The sequence below is a fragment of the Pan paniscus genome, chromosome 6, assembly GCF_029289425.2.
Source record: "Pan paniscus chromosome 6, NHGRI_mPanPan1-v2.0_pri, whole genome shotgun sequence".
NCBI classification, from domain to species: domain Eukaryota; kingdom Metazoa; phylum Chordata; class Mammalia; order Primates; family Hominidae; genus Pan; species Pan paniscus.
Genome location: NC_073255.2, coordinates 102,424,065 through 102,443,462, shown reverse-complemented (window position 1 = coordinate 102,443,462; position 19,398 = coordinate 102,424,065). Strand labels below are relative to the sequence as shown.

The 19,398-nt window shown below is 33.6% G+C and overlaps 1 long non-coding RNA gene across 1 annotated transcript in view; it reads right to left on the bottom strand.

The window, feature by feature from the left end:
• Positions 1–2,570: 2,570 nt before the first annotated feature.
• Positions 2,571–19,398, bottom strand: part of LOC130541711 (uncharacterized) — a 51,902-nt gene continuing 35,074 nt past the window's right edge. Inside the window, exons 3-4 of the long non-coding RNA XR_008955808.1 lie at positions 15,744–15,872; positions 2,571–2,738 (exon numbers count right to left, since the gene is read on the bottom strand). This is a non-coding gene — a long non-coding RNA (uncharacterized LOC130541711). The remainder of the gene's footprint in view (positions 2,739–15,743; positions 15,873–19,398) is intronic.

Below are 19,398 nucleotides of genomic sequence, written 5' to 3'. Positions count from 1 at the left end.
CTCAGTTTGGGTACTTTCATTGACTTGTGATACACAGACTTAAACTTTCCAGGTCATTGTTTTAACCAAATATGGCAAATATTGAATTTGGCTAATGAAGCCCAAAGCCCTCACCAGCTTGTCCTTCACCAAACAAACCAACAACTGATGCGGAAGGAAGAAAAAGTGATTTAAAAAAAAAAAACTAACAAGAAAAAAGCATAAACATTTATTTAATATGCTTTATGTTACATGAAAGTGTTCAGAAAATAAAGGCTCAGAAAAATGAGGTAAACTCTGTACATATTATGATAAGTCTGAAGAAGAAGTAGATAGTTGTGGATGAAGTAGATAATTGGATGAAAAGGGGTATGAAGTAATGGTAATAAATTGGGGAGGAAATTCATCAAGGCCTGGTGTTCAGATTCTTCTCTGTGTCTTTGTGTCTTCAGGGTTAAGGACGTTTTTCCCCTCTCTGGGTAGCAGGAAGACCCCTCTGGAATGAGAGTATTATAATCTATTTTAAGGGAAAGACAAGCTGGGTTTTATGGCCTGCTTCAGGATAGCTAGGGGGATTCTTTCTAGTTTCTAGGGCCTGCTTCTGCTATTTTGTCAAATGCCAAGGTGCCATATTTTACAATAGCATTTTCCAAACCCTGTCTGATGCAAAGGATCCATAGTAATTGGTGAAATTGGAGGGCCTGCCTACAGGCTAATGTTGCAGCTCTACTCATAGCCACAGGTATTTTAATTGGCAAGCAACTTCACACCATATTAACCACATGAACCAAAATCAGGCCATATGATTTAAAACATGTTTGTATCAAAACCCCCTCCTCATCTATCTGGGAAAAACATGGAGCGTTAGGGGCCTTTAGATTCAGTCACCGATAATTGGCACTTTAATTATGCCAGACAGGTTTGGCACTGTGCTCCAATTACTACCGTATCTGAGATGCTGGCATCATCTGTACCCAAAGGCCCCTTGACTTAAAAGATATTTTCAAGTCAAGCTCCCAGGTCAAAAATTTCCTTCAAGTTTCATAGGTAGTTCAGACTCGTTATACTATAGAACCACAAAAATGTGATCCACAAGGCCTGAATGGTTATCAGTTTGAGAAAGATACCCCAGTTCCACAGCCTAGATAACATCTTCTCGGCCCAGGAGCTTGCTGCCGGAGAAGACTGCATCCTGTACACTGAGAACACTGCCTCAGCAATTCCCATGGACTGCCCCTCCTAAGATGCAGACAAATTAGAGACGGGGCATTTATTGCTTTTCTTCCTCTGCTATTTCAGATTCTATTGTATTCTCTGAGCTCACTGTTTCCTTAGCCCTTAATCCCTGCACTCTTCCAAAATATGCATTCCTACACTCTCAAGCCTAAAGGGAAATCTTGTAGCCATTACTACTATCTGTGCCATTCTAAAAGTTGATCAAGATCACTACTTTCTCCAGGAACTAACTGCCTCATATCAGTCCACTCCTCGGCCCCATGAAGAGAGAATTTCCCACTCCACAGCTCCTTCTCTTAAACCCCACTCCAGCTTTCCACCATAACCCCCCATAATACATCTCAGACCATGAGCACCACAACTGTCCCTTTCACCTTGATTACTCCTAACTTTGCAGGTACCTTACTGAATATTAGTCCATGCCCTTTACACCATAACTACTGGACTTGTCGCCCTTGACTCAGGAATACACCAAGATATTATTGGCATACAAATTAATTCATACTTTTAACATACTTTATAACACCACAAAGATACTCTTAGACACCCCAGATATTTCAGGTTTGTTTTCCTAGGTAATACTCTATACATGAGAAACTTCCTTCAAGGGAAACCTGTAAAGATTCCTTGTACTTCTATTTGTTTTCTTCCTTTTTACTGTCATAATAAAATATTTTCTACACAGAGTTTGGAGAAATGTATGGAGTACCTACTGGGAGATTCTACTATTTAGACCATTCAGATACCCCAAATAATTTATGTCAAAACTGATGTCAAGACACAAAGAGGTCAACTGGAACATAGCCTGGTTTTTGTTTTAAGTGCTGTCTTTACCCAGTTTTGAGGCCTTAAGTAGAAGCTGACAGTTTCTTTTCTTGAGCAGCTAAGTCCACACCTCCAACACTTCTTTTTTAAGAATTCTCAGACTCCATGACCATATAAACCTACCTTAATTTCCTAGGGCACAGGCACCAGCTAGCTGAGACAACACCTGTGCTCAGAGCCCATGAAGTTAGTCAAATTAATCAGTCCACAGAGAGATCCTGACATCTAGCTAGTGTCACCCCACTTGCCCCACATAAATTACCCTCTAAACTTCAGCTTGCTGCTACCCTGGCCCTAGGTACAACTCCTTGTCTGGCCTTGAGTGTCAGCCTTCTCTTGTTTGGAGCTATAAATAACAAAGAACTCTGCCTTTAACCTACCTGAATGCAATTGTGTTCTGTTCTACCATCAAAAGAATCAAATCTTATAAAACAACTGTATACACCTCAAGTCTCCTAATACCTTAATACTATGCTATCCCATTAGGCCTTCTTTGTTTAAAGAGTGAAAATGAATTAATAAATGCTGAATTGGAAACACTGAAAAATTAATGCTTTTATTTCTCACACAGTTATTATTCTTGTCACAAAAATTATGCTTTCAGATTGCTTTGGTAAGAGCAGTTTACATATTTTTGCATGCTTACTGCAAAGATTATCAATGGTATCTGGATTTTCATAAGAATTAGGATGTGGTACCTGAAAAAGAAAATTATATTTCAGAAATCTTTCTCTAATAACCATTTATAGATTATACATTTTTCTATACTCTTTCTACTCTATCCACTATAGATTTAGCCTAGAAAAAAATTATTTAACTGAAATTACCACCCAATTAACAATATAACAAATTACAAAAGATTATAGGAGTCCATATATCAGAATTTAACTTACAGACATTAGTAAAGTACATAAAAATTAGTATTGATTTTATTTCTAATTATTTGTTTGAAAATTACACAGAATAATGAACAAAATTACTATATCTCTATATTTAGTATATATGTATGTGAAATAGAATGAAATAGAATAAGCAAGAGAGAAAATATATAAGATGAAAAATACAAAGCTACAGAATTATGTCATCATTTCGAATCTTAAACATTCTGGTAAATTAAACTTTTAAAAATGTTAAATTCAGCACTTAAAATGGGGTTTGCATCTATTTTTAGAGAGATGAGATAAAACAGTTCAAACTCAGGAAAAAAAAATCTGAGTTTATAGAGATACATCATTAAAACACTGCGAAGCCCTGAAAATTTTAGAGCTTTGGAGGGGCTCAGTGTTCCGTGTAGTGGAGTTTTAATAGATACCCGTGAGGCATTCTGGCAGAATGACAATTCCATTGGAGTAGTGGGTAAATAGCTCTCCACTTGCAGTAACGTTAGTATTTGTAAACTCCTGTCTTTAAGAGTTAGACAGATGACTCTTTGTTTAAATTTGACAATAATAAACCAAAATTGAAATACAAAGATGTGGATTTTAACATGTACTCTGTTACTTACCGGAAACTTTAAAAAAATGTATTTGACCAATACAGAATGTGTTTAAAAGCAATATTGGAGAGTTTAGAGGGAAAGTTTAGTAGAAGAAAACAGAAAGAAAGCATCAACTATTGTGTTTATATCTTATCTTAAGGTTACATACAAAAACGATTTTTCTTATGTCAATACAATTTATCTTATTACGTCAGTATTTTATTAATCTTTTTCTTGGAAAATCTCTTCTACTTCATTAGTGGCATATGCCAGATATTTACTAATAATACATAACTTTGAGTAAATGGATTTTATTTATATAGAAGTGATCCAATCCAGGAGTAAGCAAACTACAGCCAGGTACCGTATCTGGCTTGCACTTTGTTCTTGTAAATAAAGTTTTATTGAAGCACAGTCACAGCTATTCATTTACAAATCATCTATGGCTGCCTTCACACTACAACAGCAGAACTGAATACTTGAGTACTTGATGCAGAGATCATTTGATCTGTAAATCCTAAAATGTTTGCTCCCCAGTCCTTCTTCTTCAAGGTAAGTTGTTCATAAAGAGGGTAGTTCTTTGTAAATGATCAAATTAGTCTAAAAGTTATCTGTGCCATTGATGTATATTAACTTGCCTGAAAGATACTAGTAAATAAGATTATAATGGCTGAATGCTTTCAATTGATATTTTATATATATATATTTGTTTTTTTTTATATATATACTTTAAGTTCTAGGGTACATGTACACAACATGCAGGTTTGTTACATTTGTATGCATGTGCCTTGTTGGAGTGCTGCACCCATTAACTTGTCATTTACATTAGGTATATCTCCTAATGCTATCCCTCTCCCCTCCCCCCATCCCATGGCAGGCCCCAGTGTGTGATGTTCCCCTTCCTGTGTCCAAGTGTTCTCAATGTTCAATTCCCACCTATGAGTGAGAACATGTGGTGTTTGGTTTTTTGTCCTTGCAATAGTTTGCTGAGAATGATGGTTTCCAGCTTCATCCATGTCCCTACAAAGGACATGAACTCATCATTTTTTATGGCTGCATAGTATTCCATGGTGTATATGTGCCACATTTTCTTAATCCAGTCTATCATTGATGGACATTTTGGGTTGGTTCCAAGTCTTTGCTATTGTGAATAGTGCCGCAATAAACATACGTGTGCATGTGTCTTTATAGCAGCATGATTTATACTCCTTTGGATATATACCCAGTAATGGGATGGCTGGGTCAAATGGTATTTCTAGTTCTAGAACCTTGAGGAAATGGCACACTGTCTTCCACAATGGTTGAACTCGTTTACAGTCCCACCAACAGTGTAAAAGTGTTCCTATTTCTCCACATCCTTTCCAGCACCTGTTGTTTCCTGACTTTTTAATGCTCGCCATTCTAACTGGTGTGAGATGGTATCTCATTGTGGTTTTGATTTGCATTTCTCTGATGGCCAGTGATGATGAGCATTTTTTCATGTGTCTGTTGGCTGCATAAATATCTTCTTTTGAGAAGTGTCTGTTCATATCTTTCACCCACTTTTTGATGGGGTTGTTTGTTTTTTCTTGTAAATTTGTTTGAGCTCTTTGCAGATTCTGGATATTAGCCCTTTGTCAGATGAGTAGATTGCAAAAATTTTCTCCCATTCTGTAGGTTGTCTGTTCACTCTGATGGTAGTTTCTTTTGCTGTGCAGAAGCTCTTTAGTTTAATTAGATCCCATTTGTCATTCACTTGACATTTTTATCCCCCAAATTATCATTCCAACAAGCATTGAAAAATAAATTTATGTATTTCTAGTTCACTTGAATTGCTTAAACTAAATAATCTGGAGATGAGTGTTTGAAGCACTCTGTATTAATAGCTTAATAATAAAATTGATGCCAAATATGGAATAGTCAGAACAGAGTTTCCATTTCAGGAATTTCTTTAAGATTATATCTGAGACTAGGAATTCAAATCACTCCTGGAAACTGAAGAAAGATACTAATATTCAGCTGGATCCAATCCTTTCTTGTTAATACAATGCAAAATAATCCCTTCTATAAATAACAACACCTTGAATACTTTTTCCATATAGATATGTATTAGGAAATAATGAAGACTAAAACCTTAACCAATTCTACTTTAAAAATTACTCCCAGGAAATAAAATAACAGGAAATAACTAAATTTAAGAGCACATACTTGGAAAAACTACTATGTGATATACTATTATTTATATCTCTCTGAAATTTAAAGTTGCTTTAGAAAATATATTCCATCTTATTCCAGAGATTTTATATTGAAGTACCTCTCACAATTGCAAGAACTGTACAACAACTTGTATTTGCAAGAAACATGTTCAATAGTATTTCAAACCTCTTTGATTCAATGGCTGAATGCTGTTAAGTATATTACTAGATCCTTGTACTCATAATGGTTATTTTTAACATGACTGAATTTTGCTAAATCGACTTCTTTTTAAATGAATATTAATTATGATAAACAATATTTTACTAAGTTTATGAGCCTATATATAAAATGGTCTCGTGAGCCAAGTCCAATTAGGTGCTCCCTGGTAAAATGCTTCTGTAAGATTCTGTATCATCATTTAAGAAATCTGCAATTGTGCAAGCATCTTCAAGGCTCAGGTAAATTTAGCCTCCTCACTTCCACACTTTTTAAAAATGTTCAGCTAATTGCCCCTGGAAACTTTAGATCATTCTGATCTCGCAGCATAACCTTGTAGATACAAATAAATTTCAGCTATATTGCTGAAATGATTATTGCTATTGAAATGATGAAAGCTGTAGTAATTGTAACTCTGCTTATGATTGCTAGATTTCCGTATTGAATTTTCTTCATTTCTTTTTCTGAAGACTACTGTACAGTTTTCCTTTTTCTCAAGTCTCCAAATTTCTCTTCTTTCCTCCATCGTATTTAAGCTTGTAATCTCGTCTTTCAATTCATTAAGACAACAAAAGGATGGAAATATCATTATCTTCCCACCAACAATTCTATAAGCCAACTTTCTCCAGGACTGAAATATTTATCTTCCCTCTTGTTTCACTTTATATTGTTCCATATAGCTCATTCATTCATTTTTATTTCTCCAGAACACTCTAACTTATAACAATAACACAATGTACTGTCCCATTTTCCTACCAATATACATTTATTTTTATTGTAATTACCTGTATATGTTAATGAAGCTGACAAGAGTCTAAGATATATTCCCACATAAATTTGGGCACCTTCAACTTTACTTGATATTAACAAAGTGATCTGAAAGTGATTGGGTATAACTATGTTTCTACCAGCAGGGAATGTAATCCTTGTGAGACTTTATATTATGGTATTTTAATTTTTAACAAATTTCAAAATATAAAATGGTATTTTATGATTTTTGTAATTTGCATTTCCTTATTTACCAGTGGAGATTAAATGGTTTTATATCTATTTGTCTATAGCTCTTTTTTTTCAGCTTATTACAAATTGCAAAACTGTCTACCAACAAACTCCTATCAAGTCAAAAACATATTCCCTAACCTACGACGTAGACTATGCCCTGCAGCCCAGTATCAGTTGTTTACTTGATAGGATCAGGATCATGCCCTATGGTTGCTGTCTAAACCTATCATATACCATCACACTGATTCTCCCAGCACGTTCTCTGATAGTGTAACCCTTCACGGGCTCCAGCATTGCTCTTCCAGTCTCCTGGACTACTTTGCACCTTTTCCTCTCTCTTCATATTGTCAACAACTTTCTCCAACCCTGGGTCTCACTAATGCTCTTGCTTATTGTATCCCTGATGGGAAGGAAGAAAATCTACAAAACCACTTGTGTCTATATTTGTACATAAGATCTTCCTTCCTGAACTTATGGATGAAATGTCACTTCTTGTATTGAAGACTAATTCCTCCACAGCTTTGCTAGATACAATTCATTAAACTTCTCAAGGCTTTGTTCCCTAAAATATCCATCTTATTTCCCTATATAATCAGTTTTTCACTCTCTGCTGTATAATTCCCATCATAATACAATCCATGTTTTAAAAGCTTTGTCTCATTCTCTAGTTGCCACCCTATTATTCTACTTCTCTTTATAGCAACAGTCTTTGAAGCAATTATTACTTCTCCCTTTATGTATTTCCTCAACTTAATTTTTTCTTTATTTCAACAACCGCATTGAAACTTGTCCTATTGAAGTTACTAATAATCACCATCTTGCCAAGTTCTCAGTCCTCACCTTTTTGATTTCTTAGCAACTGTTAACTCAATTGCGTCTATCTTGAAATCCTTTCTTTATTTGGCCCTGTATTCCTACATCACTTTCTTTATCTTTGTAGCTGACTCCTGCATTTTTCCACAGCTCTAAATTATCAAGCACCTCAAGGATATCATTGGCCCTTTCTTCTCTAATTTTTTCTCTCCCTACAGAATCTCATTTTGTCTGATGGCCTTGGTTAACATCTCTCCATTTTTTACTTCCAAATGTTTGTCTCCAGGCCGAACTTCTTTCTCGAACAGAAACCTCTGTATCCAATTGTCTAATTCATGCTTTCATTTGGCGCTATAATAGGCATGTTAAACTATGTCCAAAACATAACTGCCCTCCCCCCACATATCATCCCAATCTGCTTTTCCTCCCCATCTCACTGAATAGAATCACTATGCACACAACGTGTTAGGGCCAAAGGCCTGGAAGTCATTCTCAATTGTTTTTTCTCCTTATATCTTATACCCAAATCATAATTGTTTAAACTCTTAATTTTGCAAAGTCTAAAGGTAGGTACTTTTCTCTGTCTTCAAAATCGAGAACAGTGATTGGCATGCCACAGGTGCTATCAAATAGCTGTTGAATGATTAATGAATGCAGCAGCAAAATTTATTTTTGTGTAAAATATGTAAATCTTTTCTTAAACCATAGATGAGAAGCTTTCAGAAAAAAATGCAATTTAGCATTGCTTTCATATGCGTATGTAAAAATGCTTTAGAAATAGTCAATCAAGATTATAATTATTTATGTTTTAAATTGATATTCCATTGGCATAACTGTTATACTCTTTACTTTTGCAGATGTATTATTTTTGGCTTTCCTTCCTGGGTGGATTTCCTGATATTTTATGCTATTTCCACATCTTTCAATCTAAATGTATAATTTTTTAAAATTAATCATTCATGGAGAAAAGATAGTCTCTAGTGACATTTAAGGGTATCAAGCAAAAGAAAAAGACACATACAATTATCCAAGATAGATTTATAGTACTTCTGACAGCACAAGTTAAACAAATAGTTAACAAATCCAAAACAGAGCAATTCAAATCCTTCATTAGAAGTATTCATTTCTATGTATGTCTGCTGAAGAAACATTATAATAATAGTTAATTATTTTGATTTGAACTATGAACTATTCTCAGTCATAGTAAGGAGTGAAAGAACACTATGTTTCCTTATATGGAAAAAAATACATACTTTGATAGATCACAATATCTTTCAAATACTGACTCTTGATCCTTTTACCTATAACATGCCTAGGTAGTGCAGTTGATATTCGTTGTTTTTATCTTCCTGGCATCTTTTTCTTTGCATCTTTTTCCTTAAGGAGGACAGCTCTTTCTTTCACTTGGTAGAGTCTATAATCACCTGGCTTCACTTCCTGAATTTTATGGTGCATATGACTTTATCTTCCGAAGATTGATATAAATCTTGGGAAGGGGATGCTACGCACTTTTCTCTGGCATTGCTAGTTGTTAAGCACAATCCAAACTATATCTGATGATGGCCAGGAGACAAACTTCTTGAGCATGAAACCATTAGAAAGTAAAATTGAGCAGAGACAGAGCATAAAAAGAGACAGGTTATCTGATATTTGATTATTTTATTGAGTTCCTGGATCCAGCTACACCTAAATGACCCTGAATTTTTATGTTTCTGAGCCAACATATTCTACTATTTATTGAGTTTTTGTGACTTGTAACCAAAAGGTGTTCTTGTAAATACAACCAATGATAGAGCTTTTAAGTAAATATTTACATAATTGTTTTTACTAATTTATAATTAAAATGTGTCAATATGCTTTTCAGAGTACTCAAGTACTACTATAAGGAAAATATTAGCAGTTAGAGCATTTGAATTTTACTTGGAATGACCAAATAACAATTCGTGTCAAAGCATTAACTAAAAGTGCCTGACTTAAATAGAATCTGACATTGTTGATTTATTGTCTAGGAACTGCAGGATTATATAATTGATGGAATTATTGAATACATGTGATTTGCCTTATCCTTCTATTTTATTTGTGAGTCCCTTTCTCCAAGTTAAATTTCTTTTTTGCTCTTTATATTCTCTCTATTATTTCATCTACTTTTATGATTTCACCCCAACTCGTATGCTGATGATTTCCAAAATTTACCTTGATTTTCAGATTTCTGTATTCAACTGCCACTGGATATCTTTTATTAGAATAAAAGCATAATAGTATCCCATTATTTCTTAGTCTCATGTGAAATCATAATTATCATCATTGAGTAAATACCAAGAGAGAGGAAATACAAGGAAGTAACAGCTTCAAAACCTATTAGTATATAAAATGATGTACACTAGGGGTTAGGAACCCCTACTATGTGCTTTTCTAATAACCTAAATAGCCACTCAGAGGAGATGGGGCATATAAATTAACTCTTCTCCCCTTGGTCCCTTATCGATCTAGTTATGCCACGTAATTAAATTCAGCATTAATAGAATAGGCCTTGGGTGGTATGCTTAACTGATTTCCCATCTCCTCCTCTCTATGTTGTCCTAGTCTTGTAGGGCCCATCTAAATTAGTAGCTCTACATTCAAATTTTGGGAGTCATGATTGATTTGTCCATTTCCTTAAGTCTTGCTAGCTAATCAAAAAATTTCCCACCTGGATATTTCTCCAGTCGTTTCTTTTGTTCATTCCTAATTCTGTTATGCTACTTATATTTTGCCTGAAAACTGCAGCAACACACCATTGATCAAATAACACTTAATCACTGATGGCTTCACTGAACGTTCTCTGGGGTGAATTAGAAACCCCTGTTCTGTGGTTTTCTAGTAACATGTAATAATTGGTATCATTTCATCAAGTACATATTAATGTCATTTTATTTTAGTTGTATGTCTATTTTTCTAGGACAGGAGCAATTTGGTTTATTATTATTTTTCAACATGGAAGAGGTGGAGGGATATTGAGTCCCTTCAAAATATGACAAAGAACATTAATCCTGTTTCATTTCTTTTTTTTATTTAAATGTACCATTGCTAATTACCTAAAAAAGGAAAATCTAGGAAACTAAGTTATCAGTTGATTTTTTGTGCATTTCAGCATTGTTTCTAGGGTTAATAATTTGCTTCACAATCTTCAGCCTTTTATAAATGATAGCAACATCATATTATTCCTCTCATTCTGTGCCTTTGGAACATGTTCGAAGTAATGTTTACTCCTGGATGATGAGATCTGTAATAAACCTAAGCACAATTCTTTTAGAGCCTTATCTGTCTTCAAATTTCAGAACCTGGGTGCAAGTTGAGACATTTCCTTTGGAACATTTTTCTCCAAGAATCTTGTTGTCACAATTTTGCTCTGCTCCAATATAACATCTTCAGAAAGGCATTCTCAGACTGTAACTGCAAAATAGTTGCCACTTTCTGTAAACCACTCTGTGCCCTGCCCTTCCACCTTCTCTAATTGCCTGCCATTTTACCTTCTGTAAATCATTCTGTGTCTCCTTATGCTATTTTATTTTCCTCACCATACTAATAATTAACGGACAGCACTTAATTTTATATTTGTTTATTTTTTATTGCTTTTATCACTCCTAAAATATAAACTCTTGAAGTCACAGACTTTGTCTTATACACTCCTTTATTTCCAGAGTCTAGAATACCACTTGGAATATAGTAGGCCTACCATATCTATTTTTAAAATAAAGAACTGGTGCATAAAATTACATTACTTTCCTGTCCCCTTCTATGTTGTTCATGAATATGTATTGTTTAGCCATTAAAATTATGCACCTCCTTCTCCTTTTTAACTATATTATTGGCTTCATTCTTTTCCCATTTAGTAAAAATATAATATGAATATAATCATTTCGCCTTTTCCCCTTCCATTTTGCTTTCCTTGCTATTATCTGAAACTTCAAGCACCTTTGGTGGTTTACTTCTTCCCTAGTTCATTAACTAAGTATTCTTCCTTTACTTACTTATCTTATTTTTGATATATCTAATTTTCAGATATTCTATTACATTATTTATTTTCTTATTTTACTTCTTAGGATTTCAGATGATGTGAAATAATATTTCTTTTTAGTTATAAGAATATTATGATACATAATATTCCAATACAATATTACATTTGCATTGAGAGAACTGTGCACTCTTAGGCTCATCTCCTAAGATTAGCCTTAAGGGAAAAAAGTTAAAAAGAACTACAAACTTCCTATCTTAAATTATACTCTCTACGAATGACAACTAAAAATAGTGGCTGTGAATGACTCCAATAATTTATTCATTTCTATACAAATGGAAACTGTGCAGTAACGAGAATTGAGCATGGTACTTTCAAATTATTAGATAGCCACAATAAAGATAATGAACTGGAAAACGGTAGTTACAAACATAACGTAGTTTATACGGCATGGACATCTTATATAACCGCTGGAGGTTAGCTATGCCCTGGGACACTCAGGATAAATAATTCATTTTCCATGTAACACGATTCTGACCAATGACCTATAAGTAGAAGTGCCTTGTGGAATATCCGGGAAGTGTCTTAAAGGAGGAATCTGTTACTACCATGTTTTTTCTTACTTCAGGCATTTACTTGAGGAGCTGCCTTAGAAAATGATGTAGAAACTGTATATTGTGATCAACAGATCATAAAAGAGAAAGAGCTGGCATTCCTGATAATGTGGGGCTTCAGACCAGTGTTAGAGACGCTTACAATTAATTCAGAATGTTATAAACTTTTCTATTGCTTAAGCCACACTTATTTTGGATTTTCTGTTAATTACAGATTAATTTATCTTCCAAAGCAAAAGTCAGTTGGCAGAGTTGAAATTGTGTTTCAAGTTAGTTATATTGATAAACAATGTGTCATTGAAGGAATAAAATAAATAGGAAATAATGACTATCATAAGAATCTCTTGTCTCAAAAATTGGGCTGAGACATTTTGTTGGTATTTATGAACTCTCTCATTCCACATATGCAAACCTTTTTCTCATTGCACGGTTAGAGAAGGCTTTGCATTAGACAGCTTAGCACTGCGCAGAGATGAAAATGGAAGGGGAGGAAGAATCTAAAAGCCAAAGTGATTGTAATTCCTTCTTGTTTAGAAATTTAAACCATTCGTCATCTGAGTGAATTTTAAATATTTCTTAACCAGTATTACTTTGAACAAAGGAGATGATCTAAGTTTTGTGGAGCCCGAAGCTTAAAAAATGTTTTTATCCTCTTTAAGATAAAATGAGGATAAAATTATAAATACAACTTTGGGTGTTAAAGGATTTTTTGAAGAGAAAAAATGCCAAACATACAAATATTTAACAGCTGTAAAACCTATAAAGGTCACCTTTATCATCTTAGTAGAAGAGAATGATCACAATTGATCATAGTTGATTATAAGTTGTTTTTAATTTTAAAATTTAAGTATTTCAACTTATATTTTTATTAAATCATGAAATACTTATGGTTGTCCTTCTTTTGAGGTGTATTCTGATTTGTATAGTCTCTTTACCATTGCATTTTTTTATCAAATTGCCATTTAAAACTTTTTAAAAATGTGTTCATATTTCATTACTGTTATTAAAGATTGTAAAAAATCCAAGAGCCTATTTAATATTTTTTTTGAAATCTATATCCCTGTAATTAATTACTTCATTTAGTATCATCTGAAAAAGAAACAAATGTTACAAATACTGTTATCTTTCATCTTTATCACTTTTATGTCACATTCCATTAATATTTATCTAAACTTTTCTGTTATTTAATAAATAAATTTTAAAATGACAAGAGAAAGCAACATACAATAATAAAAATGTGACTAAAAATTTTTAAATTTTTTTTTTAAAAGTGACTAAGTTCATAAAGTTAAGCTGGAGCCATTAAGCCCTTCACAGAATCATCTATTTTGGTAAGATAATCTAAAAACACTAATAATAAGTGAAGTATGAAACCTGTAATATAGTTATAAATTTATCCTCACTTTTTGGAATCTAAGTTCAAAAGGTTATCCATATATGAAAGTTTAGAAGACATATTTATCTTATATTTATATTGGTTAAAAGAAATAGTCATTTTATTAAACTACTTAATATTAAATATTTTCTTAATTTTACAAATAAGCGTGATAAAAATATAATAACACTCAGGTCAAAAATTAAAACTGCAGCATTGAGATGAATATTTAACCAGTGAGTAAATTTTAAATGCAAATTCCAAAAGAACATAACAAAAATATTGTTCATTTACCATTAAAAAAAACATTTCCCTCACCAAATCTTAAATTATGGTCTCACTTCAAAATCTAATAATGAAGTGCCTTAAAAAAGCACTAGGTGCTCTGTAGTTCTCTTTATCAACACCTAGATAAACATTAAAAGATTGATTCTAATCTGAACAAGGAAGTGTTACTGTGAAATGAAGGTGAACATGTTCATAATTTCATTAAATTCTAATGATATAATTAACTTAAATTCAGAAAATTCAAAAGGCTGGTTAGCCCAGGAGAATTTCTTCTTTTTTTTTTAATCCGACCTTTCACCTCTGTTTTACCATTTTGAATCCAAACCAGATTAAAAGCGACCGAAAATTGTTAACACATGATGTTGCTTGATGGTTTATAGGAAATTGGTTGGTGGTCTCAATCACACGGACAGGTATTCACATCATAAAAAAGACCATTAGCGTTTGTAGCAATTTATCTCCTTACATTTAGGCCTAAATGAAACAAAAACATTATTTCAAAACAACAACAACAAATTTTTTCAAGGACAAAAATTGTTTAGATTCTGAAAAACATATAATTCAAAAGAAAACTCTCTTGAAGTATATGTAAATATAAATGTAAATAAATATAAATGAAATAAATGTAAATGATGTTTGAATCACTATAGAAACTCTAAGATTAATAGTGTAATTTCTTTGATAAATAATCTATTCATTTCAAAGAAAATATAATGTTCTGAATTTTTCAGTATTTGGGAACAATGAGAAAAGTAGAGCAGTAGATAGTTGTACAGAATTATCACAAAATCTGTTGTGTATGTACATGCGTATAGATTCCCCAAGAAATGTATTAAAATTTTCTCAACCACTAAAGAATTAAACATAATATTGGCTCATACATCCCTAAATCCAAGTACAAATTCTATACAAATTAAGTTTGAAAGTTATTTTATAGTATATATCCATTTGATAAAGAAGTTTTACATTTAGTACACTTTGTTTCTATAAACGAATATAGTCCTGAAATTCAAGTATAAAATATACTTGAATGAGAATTTAATTTAAGCCAATTCAATTAAACTAAAACTAGAGAATTTGAAAATCTCAGATTGGAAACATCTTTTGCTGCTTCCTCATGCAACCTCCCTTCTTTCTCATCTGATACATGCATTTCTTTCTTTAACTCGTAGTCACATTTTCTCTACTAAAATACATTTAAGGATGAAGAAATTGTGTTTCATAAAACATTAAATTTCATTTTGAAGTTGCTTCAATGAAGATTCTTCAGTGTATTACATTGAAAATATATACTCCTATCATATCTATCAGGAAGTCCTAGTTTTGCCTTCTGTGGTGACACGTAAAACCTATATACCTCTTTCCCCTAAAGTAATGTTTTTAATACCTGCCTTTCAAACATAGTCAGCTACTTTCTGTGACTATGTAGCTAACATTGGAGAGCATCAATATAAACCCTGGCTTGTCATCTTCCCCAAGTCTTGTGTTCTTATGACCATCACATGTTGACTTCACAATGCTGTGAAAAAGAGGACAGTGGTTTTATGAAAAAGAAAGAAATAGTTAAGCACATGTTGCAGAAGTACCAGTTTGAAAATACTGTCACAGATTTTTAAGGGGACAGGCCTTGGGCAAAGAGTTTGTTACAAAACCTCAACAGGTTGGCTAGGGGATGGATATAAGTAATGCACAAATTACATGACTATTTGGGTGTTGCAGGATCAGGGAGGGATAGGAAGTTAAACTCACTCAAAGATTTCTGGTTTATCATGTTGGGATGATGTAGCACAATCAGCCACAGGAAGGAGGGCATTTGGCCCATCTTCATGGAGACAGCTCTTCTTTTCAGACTTCTAATACTCAGGGGAGAGGTAGAGCCTATTTTCAAGATGAAACAGAAAGTGGGGAGGTGTCAGAGAGTTGAATTGCAATTTAATACATTCAAAACCTTTAGCAGTTAGAATAGATTCTAGGGTGAAATTCCATCTGAAATTTAACATACTGTGATGAAAATATGAAGTTTTTAAAAAAAAAAAAACAATATACTGCCCATAGATCAATGAGTTCAGCAACTTTAGGTTAATTTGCAAAATGGTTTTACTGTAAAACATTTGAGTTGTGGCCATGAATTTCTAATGTGCTAATTAGAATGATAACTTTCAAAATGCAATGGAGTCTTATTGAAGTTTTCTAAGGAATTCAGTGGGTTTTTAGAGATCATATTTGGAATCTTAGAAATAATGATAAGAACTTGAGAACACAAATAAGGGAACAACAGACACTGGGATCTACTTGAGGTGGGAGGATGGGAGGAGGGAGAGGAGCAGAAAAGATAACTATTGGGTACTGAGCTTAATACCTGGGTGATGTAATAATATGTACAACAACCCCCAAGACATATGTTTATGTATGTAACAAGCCTTCACATGTACCCCCAAACCTAAAATAAAATTTTTTTAAAAGTACATGAAAAAAGAAATAATGTGACAAATTTAAAAACTCAGGCTCAGGAAGATTGGGATTTTTCCACAAATACATACCTAGTGAGTAGAAAAGCTAGAAATCAAATCCAGAAAGGTGAGGTGGATCAGATCTGAAGCATTTTATACCCATGGTTTTATGCCAGTCAGTCACAGATGCTTGAGGTTTTCATATAAAGCCTCATGGCCTCATGTCTGTCAGAGGGTTCTCACCCTGCTTTCCTTTGTAATAAATACCCTTAAAAAAGATCAAAGCATTTTTGGTACCAAACAACATAACGTAATTGATGGTTTTCCTTATTGAACAAAAAGCTTATATACACAAGGTCAAAGTTCTGCTAAGAAAGGCTAACACTTGGGACATATGTATCTGTACTGAGTGGGTCAGTTTATGGGCAAGTTACACCCAACAAAAAAACACAATTCTATTGAAAAACATTTTTTTCAGTAAGATGTAGAATTCATCCTACTGAAATCATCTGCATAAAACATCAACATCTTGGGCAATTTACAGGTTATTTAAATTAATACAGGAGCCAGCAGCTATCTCTCGTGAATGAAGTAAGTTTGGTAGGGATAAGAGGGAGAGGTGGGGATTCTGGCAAACTAAACATACCATATTATAGTCAATTTCAGTCATGTGGAAATGTAAGTATTATGTTGCCAGATCTTTCATTTTTTTTTTTTCAACATCAGTTGGAGATTCAGAATTTAGTTTTGTTTTTGTTTTACATGAAGGGAAGTGGGTGGAAATATACTGCCTTTAAATCTTGTTGACAAATAAACCTTAAAAATATTTTATCAGCCCAACAGACAACTTTAAGCTTCATTGAATCTGGGGTCTTTCAACTTTCAATCTCCATTGTAGTAGTATCAAATATTTTTTAATCTCCAATGTATTTATATCAAATGTTTTTGAGATGGAATATAATGACAGTGAGAGAAAACTTACAACTTTTTCTCAGTAACTTAAATCTCATGGAAGTTTGTTGAAAATCAATAAGAATCTACAATAAATAGTTTCAGTACAAAGCAAACTTAATCAGCAATACTGTATAAATATACCCAATATGTTTTGAACTAATGAGATTCAGAAATAGTGTTTGTAAATGCTTTATTTCTTCCCCTTTGATTAAAATACAGGAGCCCACCAATAGTAGCTCTTGTTCATAGCAGTTACCTGGGGAACACATCTTTCAAGATCAAATGCAGGACCACTTCACATACATCTGGGGACAGAGATCAGAAATCTATGCTTCCACACTTGTGATTAACTGCTATGTCTTGGATATTTCTTAATGGGTTAAGACACGGAGTCAGAAAAATAAAACTGAATTATCTATCAGGAACAGAAATCAGATTTCCAGGCTATGCTTGGAAACACAATTATCTGGGTTATGCAGTGAAACAGATGCAGCAAAATGAAAGTGAGACAAAACCATGGTAGCTTGTGTCAGACTGTACAATGCAGATGAGACACAGCGGAGGTCAGAGGGAGGAGGAGGAGAAGAAATATTGGGCTCAGTCTCTGAGACCGAAAGAATTTATAGGCAGATCATCAAAAGATGCAGAATATCTGGAAGGCTTGAATACCTGGCAAGATACAGTGGTGAATCCCCCACCAAGTCTGGTTCACATTAAGATGTGTGTTTCAGCTCACATACTTCCATCCCTGGCCTAGCAGGACAAGCTGGGTCTATAATAGAGGTTAACACATGGCAATATTTTTATGCCTTCTCTTAATGCTAAGTTCTGAGAAACAGACAACAACTACGAATCTACAAATAGAAATCTAGTTCAGAGGCCAGGGACTGCTTTCTGTCTCTTCACTCTTACTTTTCAGTCCACTATATCATCAGTAAATTTGGTCTTCTAAAACCCTTTTAAAAAACAATATATCTCATTTGTAGTAATCGTGTTGAAAAAAGATATGGTGAGAGTCCAGTCTGGAACTGTTTTGTATGTCTCGTTTATAACTATTTTGAGTAAAAATCTTACTTAAATAACAATATAGCTAAAATTCTAAATATGATGGCAAAGATAGTCTCATCGTTTTTTGAAGACATTTAATGAACATGTACTATGTGTCATGTACCATTATAGGATTCTGAGGTGAAGAAGCTACAGGTGGTCCCAGGCTTCTTCGATTTTGAGATAATGACAGAGACAGACCTGAAGATAAATGATCATAACTGTGTGAAAAGCACTGTTAACGTACATATGAAACAAGTGCTATGTGGGTTCTGAAGAGCAAGCTGATAATTAACCAGCAATTATAGAAAAAATTTACACTTCAGGATTATATAAAATAACAATCCTTCAAATTTGTATTAATTTCCCTTTTCTCTGCCCATCATTCATTATTTGCCTGATTCATTATTTGATATTGATTAACAATACTGAATTTTGTTGCATTATTTTGCTAAAAAGTCCATAACAAAATATCACAAACTGGGTGGCTTAAATAAATGAAATGGAATTGTTTCACAGTTCTGGAGGCCAAAAGTCTGAGATCAAGTTTTTGACAGGGCTGTATTCCCTGTAAGGATATGGGAAGATCAGTTCCAACCCTTTTTCCTAGCTTCTGGTTGTTCATTGGCTTGTAGCATTTTAACAGCAATATTCACATAGAATTCTCCGTGTGTGTGTGTGTTTCTCTGTCCAAATATTTCCTTTTTATAAGGATACCTGTCATATGGTTTTGGGGCCTACCCTACTGTAGTATAACCTCAATTTAACTAGTTACATCTGTAATGACCCTATTTCCAAATAAGACGACATTTCAAGGTACTTTTGGGGTTAGGACTTCAATATGTGAATCTGGGAGATATACAATCCATCCATAACATTTGTCTGAAGCCTGTTTATCTTGTGAAAGGCCTGAGTTCCTTCCAAGGATAGGATATTCTGAATCTGAATTTAAG